The sequence below is a fragment of the Mus pahari genome, chromosome 8 (assembly GCF_900095145.1).
Source record: "Mus pahari chromosome 8, PAHARI_EIJ_v1.1, whole genome shotgun sequence".
Lineage (NCBI taxonomy): Eukaryota > Metazoa > Chordata > Mammalia > Rodentia > Muridae > Mus > Mus pahari.
In genome coordinates this window covers 85,979,173-85,989,529 of record NC_034597.1, presented here as the reverse complement: position 1 = coordinate 85,989,529, position 10,357 = coordinate 85,979,173, and positions in this window count along the sequence as shown.

Sequence of the window (10,357 nt, the reverse complement as noted above, 5' to 3'; positions counted from 1 at the left end):
AACATGTGTTTTCTTTTGCTAAATGTGATTGTTTATCTTCTTAATACATAGTTGTCAAGATTCTCTCTCTCTCTCTCTCTCTCTCTCTCTCTCTCCCTCCCTCCCTCCCTCCCTCCCTCCCTTTCTTTCTTCCTTTCTTTCTATTTCAGACAATGGCCTTTTTTCAGATGTGTAACTGGTAAAGATATTTTCTCGTTCTCTAGATTGCCTCTTCACTGGAATGATGGCATCTTTTGCTGTATATTTTCTAATTTCATGAAGTTCCATTAATATATATTATTGTTCTTTTTTATTAATTTCCTTTTTATACTCTTTACAATCCAGCCTTTCACCCTCTTCTGGATTGCCCCTCCCTCAGCTCCTTATTCCATTCCTTCTTCCCTCCCCATCTCTGAAAGGATTATGCCCCCATCATCCTGCAACCAGACCTCACCTCTCCCTGGGCCTCAAGTCTCAGGAGGATTAGGTGCATCTTCTCCTGCTGAGACCAGACCAGGCAGTCCTCTGCTATATATGTGCTAGGGGCCTCCAACCAACCTGTGTATACTGCCTGGTTGGTGACTCAGTTAGAGAGTGCCCAGAGTTCCAGATTAGTTGAGAAGGCTAGTATTCCTCTGGGCTCTCCTTCCCCTTCAGCTTCTTCAGTCTTTTCCCTAATTCCACCACCGAGGTCCCCCACTTAAGTCCAATGGGGTGTGTGTATAAGTATCTGCATCTGTCTTAAGTCGGCTGCTGGTAGTGTCTCTCAGAGGACTGCAATGCTAGGTGCCTGTCTGTGATCTATCATAGCATTAGTAATAGTGTTAGACCTTGGTGGTTCACTATGAGACAGATCTGAAGTATAACCAGTTACAGGACAACCTTTCCCTTTCTCTCAGTTTCTTCTCCATTTTTGTCTGTGCAGTTCTTTTAGACAGGACCAGTTCTGGGTCAGAAATTTTGAGGTGGACTTTTCAGGTTCCCTCTCCCCACTGTTGGGCATTTCATCTATTGTCACAGCCATTGAGTCTTGAGAGTTTCTGGCTCAGCCATTAAAGGCTAGGCTCACAACTAAATATTTTATTGTTCTTTTCTTGTATTTACATTCCAGTCATTGTCCCCCTGCCTCAGTCCCCACCTCCCACAGGTCCTCATCCCATTCCTCCTCCCCCTTGCCTCTGAGAAGATGCTCCACACACTAGGCCTCCCCTTTCTTGGAGGTCTCAAGTCTTAAGGTTTAAGGGTATCCTACTGAGGCCTGACCTGGCAGACCTCTGTTATATTTGTTTCAGGGGCCTCAGACCCACCTCTGTATGCTCCTGGTTGGTGGCTCAGTCTCTGGCAGCTTCTTGGGGTCTGGGTTAGTTAAGACTTCCTTGTATGGCCTCCAACTGAGACTCCAACCCAGCAGTAGGAGAGGAGGCACTTTGTCCTGTGGAGGCTTGATGCCTCAGAGATGGGGGATTCTAGAGGGGTGAGGTATGAGTAGATGGGTGTGTATGGTAGCAGCCTCTTGGGCAAAGGGGAGGGGAAATTGGGTGGAGAGCAGACTGGAAATGGGGACAACATTTGATATGAAAATAAATAAAATAATTAATAAAGAATCTAAATGTAAAGAGCTAGACAGAAAAGTAGATCCCAGCTAATCACTACTTGTTTTATACTTATTTTTTATTAACTAAAAATTAGTAATAATATACTAATACATGAAAAAATCATCTGGACCTTTATCATGAAAGATTGCTAGTATCTTCAAAACAAACTTTTTGTATCTTTTAAGATGATCTTTGGGGTTTTGTATTTGAGTCATTTTATATGCTAGACTATACTTATTAGCTTACAGTTGTTGAAATTCCTTTCTGATAAAATCCTGGAGAATATATTGATACAAGGAGCTGTATTTTAACATATGTAACATGAATATTATGTCATATATATATGACAACAAATTCAATATATAGCAAGCCCACAGACAATAATACATATATAAAATATTTTTTTTTGTTTTTACAAATAAAATAATTTTAAAGGGTCATGTGTAACCTGCATGACAATACTTAAAACTTATGAAAAACTATGGAAAATTATCTCTTTTTGAGTTGTTAGGAAGTGAGGTAATATACACCTCCAAATCTGATAGGTTATTGCTAATATTCTTTTGTTTTGTTTTGTTTTGTTTTGTTTTGTTTTGTTTTGTTTTCGAGACAGGGTTTTTCTGCATAGCCTTGGCTGTCCTGGAACTCACTCTGTAGACCAGGCTGGCCTCGAACTCAGAGATCTGCCTCCTAAGTGCTGGGATTAAAGGCGTGCGCCACCATGCCCAGCTTATTGCTAATATTCTTATCCTCCAGAACTTGGTGCTATGATTCTGTTGGTGAAGTCAAAAAATACTTAAGTCAACAGAACACAGATGAATTGATCTGGTACTCACCTGTAAGTTTCATACCTACTAATTAGCCTTCAAACTGTTGAACTATACTAAACACACTACACAAGGAAGAGGGTGGTTAACCAGCTATGAACCCTACAAGGTGCAATAATGACTAGCCTCTCAATGATTACTCATACAATAATGGCATGAATGTCATGGGAATAACCAACCACTTTCTCATTTCCTTTTAGTACATTTCTACATGTTCAACTCCAAAACAGCAGTTACCTATGGGAAGAACCTGTTGAATTATTACGCTGATGATATGCATAATATTAAATACCCTCCTATTCACTCATTGTTATACCTTAATACTAGTACATCCACTAACCTTCATCAGAGAAGGTTAGTTTTGCAGTGAATGGAAATTAGGAAAGAAACATAGAACCAATCAAGGACTGGTGAATAAGAGAATATCAAGTTGACACTTATCACATACTTCTTGTTCCCCCAAATCAAGGATCATTTTAGAAAAAGGATGTAGAAAGATCATCAGGCACAGACTCAGTGGATGATGACAAGGCCCAAAAGTTCTCTAAGCTCAACAGGACAGTCACACATTTGAACTCAAACAGTCAACAATATAAATTCCTGCATATAAAAAGACAGTGGAAGCCCAAGACATTCAAAGTCCCAGCATGGAGAGTGAGGGCAGGCACAATGTCTCACCTCAAGCAGAGAAACTATTTGCAGTTGATAGCTTCTTGAGGAAAGAATTTTTAAATACAGTTTTTAAAGAATTTTTTAAAGCCAGTTCCTGATAGGTCAACCAGGCTCCACTGTGAGGCCCTACAAACAAGAGTGTATGGGCAACAATAATGGTATTTGACTTGTTTTATTCTTTTATAAAAGCTAGATTGGGGAAAAGGGTGGATGTAAGAGATGTGTGTGTGTGTGTGTGTGTGTGTGTGTGTGTGTGTGTGTGTGTGGTGTATATTAACCAAATACATTTTAAGATATTCTTCAAGAACTAACCAAAATTAAAAGAATTAATTTTAAAAATGTTTATTTTCCAATGGTTATTTATTTGAGTGAGATAGTTTTTCATAACTTGAAAATACAGAACTCAAGTCAAACATAATGGGACATAGCACAGTGTACTAAATGTCCTTGAAGGAGCAAGCATTTAAATCTCTCTAGGCCTAATTTGGATATTTGTTCTCCTGCTTATTTACCAAATTAGTGGACATATTCCTGTGTAAGACAAAACCTGACTGTCAAGTCAGGATACCATTGCATATCAGGCAATCATAGTTTTCTTTCTTCTTCTTCTTCTTTTTTTTTTTTTTTAACAATTTTTTAATAAGATATTTTCTTCATTTACTATTCAAATGCTTTCCTAAAAGTCCATTATACCCTCCCCTGACCCTGCTCTCCAACCCACCCACTCCCACTTCCTAGCCCTGGTATTCCCCTGTATTGGGGCATATAATCTTTGTAAGACCAAAGCCTCTCCTCCCAATGATGACTGATTAGGCCATCTTCTGCTACATATGCAACTAGAGGCATGAGCTCAATGGGTACTGGTTAGTTCTTATTACTGTTCTTCCTATAGGGTTACAGACCCCTTCAGCTCTTTGGGTACTTTCTCTAGCTCCTTCATTGGAGGTCATGTGTTCCATCCTATAGATGACTGTGAGCATCCACTTCTGTATTTAGCAGGCACTGGCATAGCCTCACTAGAGTCAGCTATATCAGGGTCCTGTCGGCAAAATCTTGCTGGCATATGCAATTGTGTCTGCGTTCAGTGGTTGATTATGGTATAGATCCCAGAATGGGGCAGTCTCTGCATGGTCCTTCCTTCTGTCTCATCTCCTCATCTCCAAACTTTGTCTCTGAAACTCCTTCTATGGTTATTTTGAAGGAATACTTTGGTATTCCTTCTTCTTGAGTTTCTTGTGTTTTGCAAATTGTATCTTGGGAATTCTAAGTTTCTGGGCTAATATCCACTTATCAGTGAGTGCATATAATGTGAATTCTTTGTGATTGGGTTACCTCACTCAGGATGATACCTTCCAGATCCATCCATTTGCCTAAGAATTTCATAAATTCATTATTTTTAATATCTGAGTAGTACTCCATTGTGTAAATGTACCACATTTTCTGTATCCATTCCTCTGTTGAGAGACATCTGGGTTCTTTCCAGCTTCTGGCTATTATAAATAAGGCTACTATGAACATAGTGGAGTATGTTTTCTTATTACCAGTTGGAACATCTTCTGGATATATTCCCAGGAGAGATATTGCTGGATTCTCCAGTAGTACTATGCCCAATTTTTCTGAGGCACTGTCAGACTGATTTTCAGAGTGGTTGTACAAGCTTGCAATTAAACCAGCATTTCTTTCTTATATTAGATAGAAAGTGAATAATAAAAAAAGGTTTCATACTTTCTTCAAGTAAACAAAAATTTGAGCAATGGTTTAGACCACTGCATGCTCTTCCATGGGACCATGGTTTGAGTCCCAGAATCTACATGGAGGCTCACAGCCTTTGTCACTCCAGTTTCAGTGGATCCAATAAACTTTTCTAGTCTTTGTGTACACTGCATCCATGTAAACTAACAAACATGTGCCTGTGGGTGAAACATACAATATAATAACAATAAAATCTCAAAATTTTAAAAATGCAATTAAAATATAAATAATAATATAAAAATTAATAAGTTAGGTATCGTTTCATGACCCTTTTTCCAGGACCAGAATTTTTCCTCACTGAGAAGAGTTTTATTTCTTAAACAAAGACCATTTTGACACCAGTAAAGAGAATCCATACTTTTCCTCTGCAAAAGGAATTGTTCATGGAAATAAGTATTTTATAAGATTATTGATCAAATTTTTTAGCATCCTCTGGAATATCAACTATAAAATATTTTAAACTGTTTACATGAAAACACTGTACAGTAAATAGATCTACAAAGAGATATATGTATTTGAAATATTTCTAAAGTGAATTACAAAATACTCCTAATGGGAAGCTGAATTTCTGCAGCATACTTTCAAGTTGCACTTTAGACCTGAAGAATATTACAGTGTGTAAAATGTCTTTATTGTACATTACTTATGATACTTGAATGAAAGACTCATGAGTATAATTTTATTTACAATGTATACAATGTAAAACACTCAGATGGAAAACTTCTTCCATCTGAATACATTTTCTTTAGGGTAGCTAGCTACTCTTTCATTTTGTCATCTTTTATAAAACTGCTCTTAGATAATTTTTGCAAAGGTTTTACAATTCTTCAGTATGAATATAGGGAGAGTTATATATTCTTTTCAGAACTTTTAAATTAAAATATACGTTGTCTTTCTTAAAAGCCCGAAAACTGTACATTCTATTTGTTTTAAGGCAAACCATTTTTTCACAAAACTATAAATAGTTTTAATGATGTTCAGGACTGACGTTAAACACATTTCTTCTAATTTCTAAAATTTCCGTCTTTCCAGAATTATAAAGGAGACCCACACAGAATTAGGTGGCCACACGTACATTAAATACATTAAATATTTCTTGTTTCATTAATGAATCTACTTTCCACTCTTGCAAAAACTTCTGAGTAAGTTCGAATTAAAGCCTCAAGTATATCTGCCAGGAGAACGGAAGTGCAAGAAGTAAAGACGAAGAGTATTTAACGAGTTCCTCTATGGCAAGCGGTGTCTTACTGAATAAGCAGCAGGTCTCTTCCACCCACAAAGGCGTCTGCAGGAGTCAATCACTGAGGTAGTCATGCAGATCTTCATCATGAGGAAAAACACACAAATGAGGAATATGCACAATTTCAATTTGAAATATCCTGTGATCTTTGGGGATGCTTCGCATCCATTTAAAAAATAAAAATAAACCTGCCATCTTCTGAAGCAAACAGCTACTGGGAAAAAAACAAAAAAAAACACTACCAAAATATATAATAGGAGACACACTTCCACAAAAAGCTTCCCGCTGTCCCCAAACAGCGCCCAGGTTAATATCTCAAGCAGCTGTCCTGATCTCTATGGTCTAAGCTTTTAACTAACTTTAATTAAATGGAATCTTTGGTGTGCAAGGGTGCATAGGCCTGGGATGTGGATAAGAGAAACAAATAGCAGAGTCTGGCATATGGTCGCGCACACGTGCATCATCTGATTTTTGATTTTTTTGAAAGTATATGTTAACATTCATGAGAGGTTAAAAAAGAAAAGGCAAGAGCTGAGCTAGAACAGTCTCTCTGGACTTCAACTTTTTGTCTACTATTCATACCATCACAGCTAGGATTAAAAAAACACTATGTCTTAATTGTCAGATGCACACAATCTGCAGTGTTTAAATGGACCCTGTGGAATTGGGCCCCAAACTGAACCAATCGGTTGCAAGCTATTTTTCTCTTCTGTTAGATGTTCGGCTGCAGTATTTGCATAAATGTAGCTGCACTGTCCGTCTTTTAACTTTCACTCAATTAATTATGCTTCCAGCCCCCTGCTGATGGACAAAAATGAGACTTCATCTGCAAATAGCTTCAGCAGTTTACAGCTTATTAAATGCCAAAATCCAGTTAAGACAGTTTGAGAATTCTCATGTCAGGCATTTTAACATGCCATTTTTAACACAAAATTCTTATTAAAAAAATGAACCCACGTCTCCAAGTCACGCAAAATAAAATCACTTGCATAAAGGTAATGAACAGGGTAGAATTTCATACAAATTGTGTACTTAGCATATGTGGCTTACTCTGAGCACACTTAATTGGTTTGCCTAATAATGAAGCAGCCATGAGAAGACAACTAAGTTGAGAAGAAAATAGTTTCTCCGAATTACAAACAGCTTTTAACTATGGAAGCAGCTTTTATCATTTATATAAAATGCTGTATACAGTCTGAAGAAAGGAGATAAATAGCAGTAACATAGTCATGGGTTCTTTTAAATATAACTTCGCTCTAATTTCCTATGGTAGGTTTTACATGTTGCATCAAACATCTGGTGTAATCACAGTCTCCTACTCCTCAGGTAATACAGAGTTGGCAAATCACTTAAATCAGAAAGAGAAAAAGGAATATATCCTTTATACTTAAATGAATGTATAAGGATCCAGCATTTCATAACTCACACTGATAGGGTTGAAATAATTCCAGAAATCTCTGTGATTGCTTGAGCTTGCAACATCTTCATGATCTATTAAGGCTTGTTCAAGTTGAAAATTTCCTATGAAAACATGGTTCTTCCAGAGATATTGGGCATAAAGTAATTTATTTTTGTAGACATTTTATTTGCCATTTTTCATAATGATACTTTATTAATGATCAATATCTCTATATTGATATCTATATCTGTATCATCTATGTCTATATATCCTTAGAATATGGAGAAGGAATATACTTCCTCCCTTCCTTTCTTTCTCCTTCCTTTCTTCCTTCCTTTCTCCCTTCCTTCCTCCCTCCCTCCCACCCTCTTTTCCTCCCCCTCCCTCTCTCTCCCCCCTCTCTTTCTTTCTTTTCTTTTTCTTTCTTTCTTTCAACATCAAAAGATTCAAGACCTCAAGGGAGCAATAGCTTGTGTTGGACTAATTTACTATTGGAAATATTTTAGTCATTGTCACAGAAAGTGAAGTCATGCTAATTTGACAATTGACAATCAGTCTTGTTTATTGTATTACCTTTTTTCAACTTTATTCCATATCATATGATATTCTACTGTTGGGAATTATGTTGACAAATTGTATTTGTATATATGCTTTTATTACAATATATCAAGATTAAGTTGATTATGATGTGATTTATGACAGAATGCCATGGATTATTTTTAAAGCAATTTATCTCTAATCATATACCAATTAACAGCTTTCATAACAAATACTCAAACTGTAGTTGGCATTTGATCAAAAGCATCATATCACATTGCTGGTACTTAAATATTTGGAACATAGGAAAGAAATTTATGTGATATACTCTTATGCGACTCTAAAACCTACATATGAGGTTCAGTTTTGGCAATACTAAATAATAAGAGCACTCACTTTGCTAGGAAGTATATTATATAAAGTAACATTATTATTTAGAACAAAAATATCTTTCTGGTTGTGTGTGGTGCAATCCCTTTAACTTAGGTGGTAGAGGCAGGTTGGACTTGAGAATTTGAGACCACCCTGGACTACAGATGAAGTTTCAGGCTTACCAGGTCTAAACTGTTTGCGTAAAATAAAAATTTCACGGCAGTTGCTCAGGCTTGAAATTATATATGCACCACCAACAAAAATGTCTTCAATGTGATGTATACTTCTATGTAAACATATGTAGATACACACAGATATACAATAAGAATTTACAAAAAAAGAGGCTATCAATTTAAAAGGGGCCATGAAATGTGTCAAGGCTGGGTGGCTGGAAAGGGAAGAAGGAAAGGGAAGGAGAAAGTGACATAATTCTAACTGAATTGATACATAATATAAAACAAAAGTTTGATTCCTTTTCTAGAATTTAGATGAAAAAATAAGAAAAATATGCAATTCAATTATCTTCCTTATAATTTAATGAACATTGTAAGTATTTGTTAAGTTTCTAGAGCTAGATTAATTTATGAAACTTAATTATATTTCATGGTTATAAAAATATAGATATGTACTTAGTATTTTTTTAGAGCTCTGTCTATTGGAATGTATTTGAATACTGGGCAATTGCAACTCAAATGAAGGCTGATAGCAAGGTACTGTTATCAAGTATAATTATTTTTTGTAATGGTGTTAGGCAGCACATTCACAGAAATGTCCCACCAAGGTCAGAAACACCACGGGATCGACAATGAAAATGACTCAATTAGTTTGCAGAGAAGTACCAGAACATGTGGATTCCTGTGAGCTTTCAGTTTGCAACAGAAAAGCTGGGCTTAAAATTCCCCAGATGCCATGGTCAAGGCAGAAGAGGACATTGTCAGTCAACTGAACATGAACCATGAAGATAGAAAGACACCATCAGAATATACATATCTGTATCAACCAACCACATCACCCAGAGCTCCCAGCAACTAAACTACCACCAAAGCATACACATAGAGGGACTAATGGCTCAGCTTCATATGTAGCAAAGGATGGCCTTATCTCGCATCAATGGGAGGGGAGACCCTTGGTCCTGTGAAGGCTGGATGCCCCAGTATAGGGGAATACTGGGGCAGTGAGGCAGGAGTGGATTGGTGGGAATTCCCTCATAGGAGCAGGGGGGGAATGGAGAGGATAGAGTATTTTCAGAGGGGAACCTGGGAACGGGGATAACATTTGAAATGTAAATAATCGATAAAAATTTAAAAAATAAATTATAGATATGTTTATTATATATGTAAATCTTTATGTAAATTATATATATGTAAATACATATATTGCTGGTAAAAATAATGTGTGATCAATAAAATGTAAAATCCAGAATTCTTGCTGCTTGAAATTCTGACATGTTGTTTACCTGCTCTTTCCTGTTGTAAACTTCCCAAGTACAGAATCCTTTATGTTAGAAGGCTTTCATTATACTTTTATCATATATTCTGCCCTCTTTCCAACAGTTTCTTCTCACAGGGAGAAAAACCACTTTAAATGAAGATGATTGTTTGTTGGTAAACTTTATTATGCATCTCAATGAGAAACACAAAGACAGTCAGGCAAGTCTGACGAGCTACGTGTACCATGCACCTCTGTACACTCGACAGCGTTATTTAAAAACTCTGCCTTTATTTGTACAGCAATGTTTTGTCTTAAAACTTGCTTTGGAGACTGGCTCCCTGAGTGATACCAGAAAATATGCCCAACAGAATGTCCTCAACATGACTGCCTAAATGTCGTTTAAACAGGGATGACACCAATGGACGTGCCTAACTGGATTGAGAGAAGCCCCTGATGCCTGAACTCTATACACAGAATTGTAGGCAACTGGAAGGCTGGAAGTGTGTGACTGTGCATGAGTGTGTGCATGTGAGAGAGAGAGAGAGAGAGAGAG